The sequence below is a fragment of the Pseudorca crassidens genome, chromosome 10 (assembly GCF_039906515.1).
Source record: "Pseudorca crassidens isolate mPseCra1 chromosome 10, mPseCra1.hap1, whole genome shotgun sequence".
Lineage (NCBI taxonomy): Eukaryota > Metazoa > Chordata > Mammalia > Artiodactyla > Delphinidae > Pseudorca > Pseudorca crassidens.
In genome coordinates, this window is record NC_090305.1 from 95104282 (window position 1) to 95118739 (window position 14458).

General features: G+C 41.7%; 2 long non-coding RNA genes across 5 annotated transcripts in view; one reads left to right on the plus strand and one right to left on the minus strand.

The window, feature by feature from the left end:
• LOC137232677 (uncharacterized) overlaps positions 1-14458 on the minus strand; it is a 920890-nt gene that overhangs the window by 465233 nt on the left and 441199 nt on the right. The window lies entirely within an intron of this gene.
• Positions 1699-4788, plus strand: LOC137233141 (uncharacterized). The gene is made up of 2 exons (XR_010947317.1): positions 1699-2047; positions 4375-4788. It is a non-coding gene; the product is annotated as an uncharacterized lncRNA (long non-coding RNA).

Genomic DNA, 14458 nt, shown 5'->3' on the forward strand with positions numbered 1-14458 from the left:
GTAGCGGGGATTCAGATGTCAGATGGGTGATTAGACCACATGCCCATTAAGCTCCTTTTGAACCACATGAAGCTATGCTTCTGTGATTAGAAGGACTTCTGCTGTGGAAGCCTACAGATCACAAGCAAAAATACTTAACAAGAGACTCCTGGGAAAAGGTCTCAGGAGTCCTGAGAAGTTTCCTGACGAAGTTTCTGTGGCCTGTCTCCATCTCTTTTTGCATGCCAATTTCCATCACATTTCACAGGCTCTGCACTTTCTATTCACTGAATGCTTCCTTTGAGAATAAAGTCCAGATCCTCTGCTGCAGTGATTTCCTTTGGGTGTGAACTATGAGAAGGCATAGGGTAATTAAAGCCCACGCTTGCAAGCCTGTCTGACTGACTGATGTGTACTCCCCTCTGATTGGGGTCTGATTTGAATAAGAATGCCAGCCGGCAGGGCCAAGAGAGAGCAGAGGCGGAAGGAAGCCTCTTTAAATTCTAACAATGATATGTCAGACCAGGGCTGGGTTGGCATCTTCAGCCACACTCTTCCACCTTCCTCTGGTAAGACCCACATGCACTCAAACTGAAGACTTGCTCTACCATTCCGGGGAGAGCCTCTGAAGAAAAAAATCCGACCTCCTAGCTCACCTACCTGGTTGTTCCACATTAAACACGTTGTATAGACTGTCGGAGTATGCCGCTGCCCAAGTGGCATGCTTTCCAAGGAGCTTGGAAAGCCCCTCAAATACTCCCTTTTGACTGAAATCCCTTTAACAGCTAACCATGTCTTTATAAAGCAACTGTCTCCAGAGAAAGGAAACACCGTGATTGAAATAAAGGCTACGGTGGAAATGACCACCTTGATCCTAGACCAGAGAATTTTACATTAGGAATATGGCTGCTACTGCTGCTACTATGAACAGTACGTGCCAGGTACTATCCTAAGAAATGCCTCGTTTGCACTGACCCTTCTGCACCACTACCTGTGAGGTAGGGGCTTCCCTTCTTCCCATTTTAAAAATGAGGAACTTCAGAATTGGGGAAGGTGAGGGCTTGTCCAAGTTCACACACCTGGAGATCCTTAACCCGACCATCTGCCTCCAAACCTATCATTTTAAACTAAATTAGCAGGTTATTCAGACCAGCCCCTTCCTTTTTAAAAATGAGAAATTGAGACATGAAAATATAGAATTAACGTGTCCACCGTCATGCAGCCAGTAAGTGGCAGAGCTGGAACCCAAGTCTAAGGGTTTCAGAAAAATCCAAATTCCAGACTCTTTCTAAGAAGCAAGGGAAATGTGGGTATAGGCAGAGATGTCAAGAATTCTGGGTGCCTGAAATTTAGGAAGACAGAAAGGGTAAAACTGAGAACAATCAGCACGTACTGTGTCTCCTTCACAACTCTGCCTTGGTGTCAGTGCAGGGTCCGAGGCTGAACCTTTTGAGCCTTTACTATGTTATGTGCCAACACCTTTCTAAGAGGAAGCACTGTGTTTTGATACCAACAGAGGCACAGGATAGAATTCCAGCCATGCCACATGAGCCATGTGGCCTTAGATAAAGTACTTACCCTGCTTGACCGCAGGAGAAGCAGAGGCTGGGAGAGGGGAGGCCACTTGCCCAGAGACACATGGCCAGGGACTGGTAGAACAGAAGTTCAAATCTAGGTTTTCTATTACAACAATTGGTAACACAGAATAGAATAAGCAACTATAGTTATGGTTGTCGTTGTTTTGCTTTTTGTTATTGTTTGCTCGTTCTTAATCCGAGAAACAGGAGAAGAAAAATGAAACAGGCTGCTGGCCTTCTCGGTGTTGTATCCTGGCTGTGATATCCCTGCTAAATGGAAGAGCCCTGTGGCTCATTAGCACTGAGCCGGCCTCCCTGGCTCCCCCCAGGCACCCGGTGCCGCTCTCCCGAGCAGGCCAGCTCGAAGCAAGAAGCAGCCTCTCTGACTTCCCGTGGGAAAGGGTGCCCCGGTGACCTGGAACAGACAAAAGGGTCTCTTGGAGAATGGAGCAGTTAGCTGCCCAGGATGAAATGCTGTCATCAGTGACCTGGTAAGTGAAGGCCAAACAGCCCTGCCCCCATCCTGATACTACAGCACTCATGAGGGAGGCTGGGCCCAGAGGAGGTCTTTACCACCTGGAAGCTGACAAGCCTAGCGGCTGCTGCTACCCAAGATGACAGGTCCATCAGCTCTGCTATAAGAAGAAATCCATGTGTTCCAGGGCTTGCTGGCATTTACAGGGAGTGGATTTGCTGTAAGTAACCAGCTGGCTTGGAGGGATAACATGTCTCAGGGCCTGGGGCAGGTCTGGGCCCCTGTGACTCACTGCTCCATGCCAGGTTTCCACGTGATGGATTGTAGCCATTAATTAGACACCTGGGTGATGCTTATGGCCCATGACCTCAATCCCTGTTAGGTTTCATGTTTTGTTTTGTTTGTTTGTTTGTTTGTTTTTAATAAGTCAAACCCTTCTGAAACCATCTGCAAATGGAGAAGAAACAACTAAATGAGAGGCAGCTAACTAAATGGCAGAGTTCTGTGCCTGAAATCTTACAAATCTGGGTTTAAATCCCTAGTACCTCTCAGTTTCTGTTGCCCCTGGGCCACTTCTCAACCTCTCTAAGCCTTGGTTTCCTTATATGTAAAATGAGAATAATAATATTTCTTATTTGTATTAGAACTGCTTTTGAGACTACACAATAAATGTTAGCTGTTAGCATACTGTAATGGGATTCCCTATTCTCTTGTCTGCAGCCCTGTGAGTAAATCAGTTATGTAAGAATAGAAACCACAACCTCTCTGCTCACCACTTGACTTAGGCTGACTTGTCCTAAAAGTCATCCCGTAGACAGGTATTTGAGAGCGAGAAGTCCATTTAAAGCCGATCCCATGAAGCATGGGTAGGGAAGTAGGAAAATAGGGCAAGAATGGAGGATGGAGCCAATCATGAGGATGTGCATTATGTAGCCAGGACCTCCATGGGCAGATGAAGCTCCATCCTATTAGAAACCTCTGGGAAATCATGCTTCTGTGTCCCATGTGGGGGTGGGAATCAGGGGTGCTTAACCACCAACAACCTTTGGGCTGCTCCCAGAGGCATTAACTCCCGGGCACTGCCACCTGCTCTGGGCTCCAGGTAGAAAACCCTGGGGCAGAGAGTTGTGGAGGTTGCACAAGACACCATCAGCACGTACTGCAACAGTGGATGCCAGCAGGGAAGTGGGCAGGGCACTGGCAGTGTCTGCTAAACCTCTGTTACTAGCCTTTGGTACAATGCCTGATACTTGGGTGGTGCCCAGTACATACTGAATGAATGAATAGGAAAAAGAGACACAGATATTGATAACTATAACACAAGATAGTAAGCGATCAGAATCATAAAAGAGGCAATTAAATTAGCAAGGGAGGTTAAAAGGAGATAAAATTTATTTTTATCCAGGAGTTATTATCAAGGTTTTAAAGAAGAGATAGCAATTGAGTGGGGGTATTTAAGGATATGTTATGGGCGGAATTGTGTCCCCCAAGAAATTCATATGGTGAAGTCCTAATGCCTAGTACCTCAGAGTGTGACTGTATTTACTGACAGGGTCTTTAAAGAGGTGATTAAGTTAAAATGAGGCTGTAAGAATGGGCTCTAATCTATTATGACTGAAGTCCTTAGAAAGAGAGGAAATTAAAACACAGACAGTTACAGAAGATAAGACCACGTGAAGACACAGGGAAAAGACAGCCATCTACAAGCCGAGGAGAGAGGCCCGGAACAGATTCATCCCTCATGGACTTCAGAAGGAACCAATCCTGCTGGCACTTTGAACTCAGACTTCTAGCTTCCAAAACTGTGAGAAAAAGTATTTCTGTTGTTTATGCCACCCAGTCTACGGTACTTTGTTACAGAAAACTATAGAAAACTATACAGGATAGGTAGCTCTGAGCTTCTTCAAGGTTGTTTCTCCAGCCTAGCAGACTGCTTACACAGTGTAGGGGCTTAAAAACTTATTCTCTGATGAATTTGGCTGTGTGGCAAGTGGAGGAAAGGCATTCTAATAGAGACAAGTGCAAGAATAATGCCATGGGGACCAGAAAGTGTGGCAGCTACTAGAAACAGCAATTTCAGTTTGGCTGGAGCCTAAGTGCTAATGGTGTACAGTGTGGCATAGTGTTGGGATGCTAGATTGCATTCAGAATGAATTAATACCTTGATAAGGGGTGTGGACCTTATTAAATGGTGTCGTAGCAGTGATCCCCTGCAACAATCACAGCTTCCTATATCCCTGTTTGGATTCTGGGCTTGACCAGTTGGACATTAGCAAGTGTGGTGCAAGCAAAGTCTTAAGAAGCACTGGGACATTGGGGTTTGCCCTTTCTTACTGCTCTTAGGAACCCTGAGATCACATGTGAAGAAGCCAAAGCTAACCTACTGAAGGATGAGAGACAGCTGCACTTCATACAAGCCGTGCCAGATAAGATTCCTAGACCCACCAGTCTACTCACCTCCAGATATATGAATGAGGCCATCCTGGACATTCCAGCCCAACAGAGCCAACCCAGACCAGAAAAACAACCGACCGAATTGCTACAAGTATAAATATTTATTGTTTGAGTCCAGTAAGTTTTGGAATGGCTTGCAGTGAAAGCTACCTGATATAATTGGGAAGTCATTGAAGGTTTTTGGAGGTGGGAAGGGGGTATAACTGAGGCTTTAAGATTAATCTGGATATAGTGTGCATGATTTAGAAGGAAATTGTTTTAGCTGTTCTCTAACAGGAACAAGTAAATCAATCCTTTGCTCTGCCTTCTCTGAATTTCTCTAGTGCTGAGACCAAGATGGGCCACAGACTGGAAACCTTGTTTATATTATAGATCTGCCGTCTAGAGCTACTGTTCACAGCTACTGTGAGATCTGCTTTTTTGGATCTAAATTTCTCAAGGAAGGAGCAAATGTTAGAGGTGGAATTCCAAGATAATAGAGCAATGGAACTATTATCAAATGCCAAAACAAGAGGGAGCAAAACAAAATAACAAAGAGGGAGCAAAACAAAATAATCTAAAATTCATAGTAACTGAACTATAGGAGAAAACAGCTGGAGTTTAGGTCAGACTAAAGGAATGGCTCTCACAACTCTAAAAGACACAGCCCATGTCTGAGCTGATTGTGGCTGGTTGCTTCTAAGTTCCTGACCCTGTCTCTTTCACCCTTGGAGACAGCCAGTGTCACTTAGCATAACTGGAATGTGATGAAAATTTGGGGGATTATTTTGACTTCAAAGCTATGATAAAAGCCTAGGTGAGAAAGGAGGTAAAAATCATTGCCTGCTATTAGCCATGATACTCCTCTCCAACTTTTCTAAGAATTTAATTCACTGTGTCACGCAAACAAATTCTACGTAGAGGCAGGGTTCCATAACAGTGGCCTTCATTTTTGAAGACCACCATATTTCCAATCAATCAGAATAAGCCTCCCAGCAACTTTGCGCTGCAACTCTGGACTATGTTTTTCTGGAATTCACAAGTAACCCAAGCAAAGTCATGGGAACAATGTGACTTCCCAGAGGGTCAAAGCAAGCCAGAAGCAGAACCTAAATTACAAACCATATCTCCAAATGTCCAGCCTATGACTTTATCCACAAAACCAGCTCTGCCTCCACTTAGCTATTCATAATTCCCCCAAAGATGAGGGTGAGGATAATTTATGAAACTAGAGAAACTGCATGCTTTGTTTTCCACTAAATTCCAGTGTATTCTTTAGCATGGCAAACCACATGAGACTTCAGCTGAGATAGAGCACAGAGAGGATGAAAAATTTGGGTCTGGTTCTGCTAAATTTGTTTCACCCTAAAAAAAAAAATCATAATCCACCTTAATTATGATAAAGAACCCAGAAATGATTCTCTGCCTACCCCAAACGCCTTCCACACACACATTTTTGAACTTCAGAGGAAGCTGATCCTCTGATTACTGGTAAGCAGCATCTCTGACGCATATGTTGAGAGCGTGAGTCTTTGTGTCTCTATGGAACCAATTATCTGCAGGGCTGGAAAATTAAGAAGTTGAATTGTGTTTCCGTGGATGCACGTTCAGTTGCTAGACATTAGTGCAGAGTTGAGAGCTATAATAATCCTCTCCAGATAAATCCTCGTCAAAACACAGGACTTTAACAATCTGTTGTCTTCACTTGCTCAGGGTGTAGGGTTTCAGGTATGGGTGGGTATTACGTACAAGGCCTATAGTTAGTGATCTTTTCATGAATTTTCTCTCACAGAGTTTCACATGTGTCTCACATAGACTGTTAAGGGCACATTTCCTTTAAGTGGGGACTAACTGGTATCTGAACTTGGCCAGCTGCTCGCGTATAGATAACTGATTTCATATTCAGTTTTGAGTGAGATTGATGGGTTTCTGAATCTGTGACAAGCAAGCCCCAGTTGTAGCATAGTGGATGGATAACGGTATAGTCTTAGGAGAAGGGAAACAACAGCCCCAAGTTTTAGTATTAATAATAACATTAAATATTATTGCTAATGTTATAACTAGTAATAGCAGATAATATTTATTAAGCTCTTAGTAGGCCCTATGTCCAAATACCAGCTCCATCACTTGCTGTTGGTTTGACCCAGAAAAGTTACTATATGAGTTTCCAGAGCTGCTTTAACAAAGTACCAAAACTGTGTGGCTTAAATAGAAATTTAGTGTCTGCAGTCCTAGAGGCTAGAAGTCTGAAATCAAGGTGTCTTCAGGGCCATGATCCCCCTGCTGCTCTAGGTGAGAATCCTTTCTGCCCTCTCCTAGCTGCTAGTGTTTGCTGGTAATCCTTGGGATTCTGTGGTTTATAGATGCATCACTCCAGTCATGTGGGCATCTTCGTTCTGTGTTTGTTGATATCTGTGTCCAAATTTCACCTTTTTATAGGGACACTAGTCGTATTGGATTAGGGCCCTCCCTAATGACCTCATTTTAACTTGATTACCTCTGCAAAGACCCTATTTCCAAATAAGGTCACATTTTGAGCCACTAATCTTAACATATCTTTGGTGGAGGTGGAAGGGGACATATTTCAACCCATAACAGTTACCAAACCTCCCTCCTACCCTCACTTCCCCTTTACAGAATGAGGATACAAGGAGTACTGACCTCACAGGGCTGCTGAGAGGATGAAATAAGATAATGTACGTAAAGTGTTTAGCATAATGCCTGGCATATAGCAGGAAGGCAGGAAATGCTAGCTATTATTATCGTGAACGTGGGGATATAAATCCGTAAAGTTCAGTTTGCTTTACTTTGCTTTACAGAGGAGAAGCCCATGCTGATAATATTTTCCTCCAACTCTTAAGGGCATAATGATTTTTCATAACGGTATGAGTTGATTTTTACATCTTGTATTTTACGAAAGAACTGTGTGTTTGAAAAAATCTACTTTTTATTTGAATATTGCCATCTATTCATACTATGATAAAATCACTTTGAATAACTACCTTACTCCCAGCAAGTAAATAAACCTGAAAGGTTAAAACCCTAATCAATTTTAAAAAGGTTAGTAAATCTTCTAGATTATCGCTAACATATGAGAAATAAAGGCTCTAAAATGTAAAATTAAGGACTTCCATCCCCCTAACAATGCTGATACAGGTAAAATATATTGCAGATATTGGGAGATGACCTCACAATCCTGAAAAGAGCATGACTTTTAGATTCAAGTATATCTGGGCTTAGCTTGTAATGCTACTGCTTATGGCTCTGGGACCAAGGGGAAGTTACTGAACATTTTTCATTCTCGGTTTCGTCATCCATGAAATGAGGATAATGATGCTCCTTCAAAAGTAAGATAGCCTAACCATTGACGGATAAAAGGTAAACAAAATGTGGTATATATGTATAATGGAATATTATTCAGCCTTTAAAAAGAAGGACAGGTCTTCCCTGGTGGCGCAGTGGTTGAGAATCTGCCTGCCAATGCAGGGGACACGGGTTCAAGCCCTGGTCAGGGAGGATCCCACATGCTGCAGAGCAACTGGGCCCGTGAGCCACAACTACTGAGCCTACGTGTCTGGAGCCTGTGCTCCCAACAAGAGAGGCCGTGATAGTGAGAGGCCCGCACACCGCGATGAAGAGTGGCCCCTGCTTGCCGCAACTAGAGAAAGCCCTTGCACAGAAACGAAGACCCAACACAGCCAAAAATAAATAATAAATAAATAATTTTTAAAAAAGAAGGACATTCTGACACGTGCTACAGCATGGATAAAACTTGAGGAGGTTGTGTTAAGTGAGATAAGCCAGTCACAAAAAGACAAATACTGTATAATTCCACTTATATTATATTACATGAATAATCAAATTCATAAAGATAGGAAGTAGAATGGTGGTTGCCAGGGGCTTGGGGAGAGGGGGTTGGGGAGTTATTGTTTAATAGGAACACAGTTCCAGTTGTTCAAGATGAAAAGAGTTCTGGAGATGGATGGTGATGATGACTACACAAAAATGTGAATATACTTAATGCCACTGAATGGTACACTAAAAAAATGGTTAAGATGGTAATCTTTATGCTATGTGTATTTTACTACAATCTTTAAAATAAGTTTTAAAAATAAATTTTCAAAAGTTATAAAAAAGTTAGAAGGCCTAAGTAAAGCCCCTAATTACTATCTGGCATATAGCTGGTAGCAATAGACACATCCCATCATTAATACTCTCCTTCCTCCCTACCAACAATCCTTGTAAAAAGAATTGGGGTGTTTACATAGCAAGGGATTCAGGGTAAAAGACTGCAGATAATCCACTAACATTTGATTTTGAAATGAAGCTAATTAAGTAGGTAGATGACATTGGTCAGGTGATAAGAAAACTGGTCCAAGTGCTGCTATTATCTAGTTCTGTGATTGTGAGCAAGTCACTAAGCTTCTTTGAACCTATTTTCTCATCTGTCAAATAAGAGAGGGTTGAACTAGATGATCAATATTACATCCCAGTCCTTAGAAGCTTTCATTACATAAATAAAGCCAAGACATGGTACTTAAGAACAAAGGGTCATAGCTTAGTAGTGTCCTCTTTATGCAAAAAATAGGAGAGGGGAAATAGCTATCTTTTATAATGCTAGCAGAGTAAATTGGCCAAAGGGAGGGAAATTGATTTAAAAACAGGATGAAATGAGCAATTAATAGCAAAATGTTATACTATTCCAATGTTACTGTATTTAAAAGAATATAGCTTTGCAAGATGAAAAAGTTCTAGAAATCTTTACACAACAACATACATATAATAAACACCACTGTATTGTGTACTTAAAAATGGTAAAGATGGTAAATTTTTTTGTTATGTGTTTTTTACCACAGTAATAAAAAATAAAAAGGATATAGGCACACGATTTTCTTTCTTTGACCTCACTTCTCACAAACAATACAATGGCGTGCAAATTTTTTTAGTTAGCAAATTCATTCTTCAAAGGAAGTTTTATGGGAAAATGATTGTAAAAAAAAATGAAACTGAAAATGGAGTACTAGATGGAGGGGGACTAAACCTCCCAGTCTGGGTCTTTCCTCCTTGTTCTCTGGGCCTACCCCTGAGCCCTCTGAAGATGCCTAGGTCTCCAGCAGGCAAGTTTGGAAATCAATGCTGTGTACTCTATAAAGAAATGTAGATGCCTTCTCAGTGCACTCAATTGGAAATTAATCAGTAATGGTAGAGCTTTACCAGTCTAAGCCCTACAATCCACCCAACCATTTATTGTAAGTAATGTTTAAGTGGACCTTAGAGGAGGTATTTCACCTGTTTCATGAAGAGAGTTTATGGATATAATAGAAGGGGAAAGAAAGCATCAGTGTCTGATGCCTCCACTAACCCCAGAGTTTAACACATACTCAATAAAGATATGTATAAATGATTACATTCCAGAAGGGACCCAAGCTCTTGGAAAGACATAGCAGGAAAAGAAGTATTTCATTCATTCAGAATGAATGATTTCCTTATCATCAACTATATTCCAGGCAATTCTAAGCACTAGGGATGAAAACATGAATCACACACAGTTTCTACACTGAAGGAGCTCAGTGTATGGAATGAGAGCCATGTTTCAACAGGTCATTCTGAAAAACTGTGGGAAATGCAAGGAGATTTCTGCACAGAATATTATGGCAGTGCCAAACCAGCTGAGAGGGAGCCAGGGACGGTTTATTGAAGGAAAGAAAGGAGAGCTAGCAAGCCAGTGATGGGGTCAAGATTTGGGGACAAGTCCAAAACACGAGCGCATGTGAGAAAAACTTGGTGTGTTGGGACCACAGAACATACATATAAAGAGAGAAATGGGAGAGATGAAGCTGAAGAGCTGGGTCGTGGAGAGTTTGTGCATGAATAGGGCCACCTGTGTTTGCCTTCCCTGGCTTTGCCTGGCCCCTTTCATCCATCCTAGGGAACCTCCAAATGACACTTCCATGGAACCTAAGAATTATTTAATCCATAGTTTACTTGTATTCCATGGAGTATGCAGGGAGAAACAGGAAAGAAGATGGCTAAAAAGAAAAAGCAAGGAACGTTTCACCTCCTCAATGGAAGCAACCATTAAAAATCACAACAGGGGCTTCCCTGGGCGCAGTGGTTGAGAGTCCGCCTGCTGATGCAGGGGACGCGGGTTCGTACCCCGGTCCGGGAGGATCCCACATGCCGCGGAGCGGCTAGGCCCGTAAGCCATGGCCACTGAGCCTGTGCGTCCGGAGCCTGTGCTCCGCAGCGGGAGAGGCCACAACAGTGAGAGGCCCGCGAACCATCCCCCCCCCCCAAAAAAGAAACATGAGTCCTTCATAGGCATCTGAGAGGCAGAAATATTTGACCAAAAGGTACTGTGCTGAATGGGCCCAGAAGGAATACCTACTCCGTCAGCTCCAAAGGACCAAGCTGCGTACAGATTCTGGGTGTCCTGGGTTGATTTACTTGGCATCCAGCAGGCCTGATCCCCAAGGCTCAGCTCAGTGCCTTCAGGCACTCTCAACTCAAGACTTTCCATTCTTGGGACATTTCACTTCCCAGTTCTATTTAATAAAAACGTTCACTTATGATCCCATTTTCTTACCAAATGTTAGGAAATTCAGGCATCATTTCTCTGTAGGCCAGTGTGAACACCTGAGTAATTTTCCTTTGGCTGTGGGGTGTGGGGTGCTCTCTAGAGTTTGAGTCAAGATGCTGCCTCTAAGGGAGGGACTTCTTGATATCATTTTTCCTTTCCTATATGAACAGCCACCTGCTCAACATTAAACAAGCATAGAAAATGAAAATGCTGACCTAGGGAAGACTTGAATTCAAATCTGATAGTAAAGACCTCAGAATTCTCACTACTGTTTCTAAGAAAAAAAAATGTATATCTTAAGTTTTAAAATTCTTTAGTTGATAAAAATCAAAGCAGTGTTTTGTTCCATGTGCCAGACTACATGCACTGTTCTCGTGTCAAGGCACACCTCTGGAACCCAACAGTCCCATTTGCTACATGCAGACCACAGGTTACTTAGGATAACAGGGATTTCAGAATCAATGAAAATCAAAAGCAAATATCCTTTTGGAGTTTCCAAATCACTGTTCTCAAATCGGAATTATATTGGTAACCAGGGAGAAGCAAACATTTGTCTTCATTGCTCAAAGTCGTAACATTTTCCTTGTGGATTTGATTTTCAATTTCAGTTTATTAAAGAAGGGAGAAAAACATGTTGAAGGCTTAGACTCTCCTATTTATCCCCCCTTTTCATTGTCTGAATAGCAAAGTACTATATTATTCAGGACAATAGATTTTGCATATACTGTCAGATAAATCTAAAACATTTTTGTGATTAAGTTTAGATTTTTGTATAACTGACACTTCAGGATAAAGTTTTAAGTGATTTTGGTAAGAGTACTCAAGAAAAGTATTCCTACACTTTCAGTAAAACTACAACAAACTGTTTTGGTAAAAATGGAGACATGGGGGCTTCCCTGGTGGCGCAGTGGTTGGGAGTCCGCCTGCCGATGCAGGCGACGCGGGTTTGTGCCCCGGTCTGGGAAGATCCCACGTGCCACGGAGCGGCTGGGCCCGTGAACCATGGCCGCTGAGCCTGCGCATCCGGAGCCTGTGCTCCGCAACAGGAGAGGCCACAACAGTGAGAGGCCCGCGTACCGCAAAAAAAAAAAAAAAAAAAAAAAAAAAAAAAATGGAGACATGGTTAAAGTTTGAAAATAAAAGTTTTAAGTCTTACATTGAAAAACAAAAGATGCCAGATCCACAATTCTATGAGTTGGTGTAACAACTTATTTTTTTTAAGACTTTATTTTTTAGAGCAGTTTTAGGTTCACATCAAAACTGAGCAGGAAGTACAGAGTTCACAGGTACTCCAAACCCTGCCACATGCATAGTCTTCCTCACTGATTCCCCACCAGAGTGCCACATGTGTTACAATCAATGAACCTACACTGACACATGATTATCACCCAAAGTTTACATTTGAATTCGCTCTTGGTGTCATACATCCTATGGGTTTTGACAAATGTATCCACCATTATAGTGTCATACAGAATATTTTCACTGCACTAAAAATCTTCTGTGCTCTGCCTATTCATCCCTCCCACCCTTCATCCCTCAGACAACTAATGATCTTTTTACTTCTTATAGTTTCGCCTTTTCCAGGATGTCATATGGTTGGAATCATACAATATGTAGCCTTTTCACACTGACTTCTTTCACTTAGCAATAGGCATCTAAGTTTACTCCACGTCTTTTCATGACTTGATAGCTCATTCCTTTTTAGTGCTGAATAGTATTCCATCATCTGGATGTACCACAGTTTATTTATTCATTCATCCATTGAAGGACATCTTGGTTGTCTCCAAATTCAACATTTCATTTTTAATCTCCAATTTTAAAGTGTAGCTATCTGAGATCAATTGCTGTCTTTATTTCCTCATTGAATTTCTGAGGCAACCCAGCCAAACTCTTAACATATGCATGAATTCCCCTCAAAGACAAACCCACAAGGCTGCCAGATTGACTTTGCTTGCTTCCTATAAAAAGTAACTCGCCATTTTCGTAAGGCAGACCATTTCATTACAGGATGTCTCTAATTATTATTAAACAGTTCTTCCTAATGCCTGACTTTTCTGCATCTCTCAAAATAGTCCTCGTTCCTTTCCATGTATATTTCCAAATGTATTTTTTAATCAAAAATCTCAGTATTTTTTCTATTGTTTAAAGGAAAAAACCAGAATTGTTTTATTATTTTTTCATCCACTTTTGCAATTTATTTTCTTAAAATATTCATGACAATCATAGACACAGACAACCAATATGGCCCCTCACAGACTTTTCTCTCTCCTAGACAAGCACTGCTAACACTTGAAGTTTGTTCTTACAACATCACTTTGAGTCTCTCACATTATTCTGGCCATCCTCTGGACATGCTCCTTTTTTAAATATTTTTTCTTCAGACTTGGGCACAATCTTCCATGAGTAATCAGATGAATATAGTGAAGAGGGAAACGATTTTCTCTCGTGTAGAGTGTGTATTTTCCAATTATTGCCGTTGGAGGCTGCATCAGCTTTTCCACCACACTACTCTGGCACCACATTAAATCTACAGTTAATTAAAACTTGCTCCTTTCCCATCTGCTGTACTGTGCCTCCTCACTTCTTCGTCATATTTTCCATCTTAAATTTCATCCTGTTACATTTAGGCCTGTAGTATTAATCTGTAAAGGTAACTTTGAAAACTGTATCTACTATCCAAAGTATCAGCTCTCCTACCCTGTTTTATGGTATTTGTGATTTTTATCAATTGCCTGTATTTCATTCATTCACTCATTCATTCATTCAACCAATATGTATTAAGTGTCAATTATGGTGTCTGGGCCAGGCTCTGGGGATACATGGCAGACATAGGTCTCTATTCTTAGGAAACATAAGGTGTAGTGGGAATAACAGATTATAGCTGATCATATTAATACACGTGTAATTACGAACCGATATAACTGTCCTGAAATTTTTAAAATGCAACTGTATTAGTGATTAAAACCAAGTAATCTAATGTGGATATAGGCAGGGAAGTGGTAAGGAAAGGCTTCCCTAGAGAAGTGATGGTCAAGCTGAGACCAAAAGGAAAAGTAGAGGTTAGTAAGATGAAGGTGTAGGGGTAGGGAAAAGCACTCCAAACAGAGAAAAAGTCCTGGAGGAGAAGGACGCATAGCATGGTTCAGGGATCTGAACCAATGCCAGGGTATCTGGAATACAGAGTGATGGTCGCAGGAGAATCATCATGTAGTGATGCTACTGACATAGGCAGGGCCAGACCCTGTAAAGTCTTTGTAGGCTGGACTGATGATTTGGCTGTATTTTAATAGCCCACAAAGAATCTTTCTGATGCAGACTCCCCTATTATGAATTTTACCCTTATATCCCCAAATTTTCATAGCCCTTTCTCCCATTAGTCAAATCCAAACCCTTCAGCTTGCCATACAAGGTCCT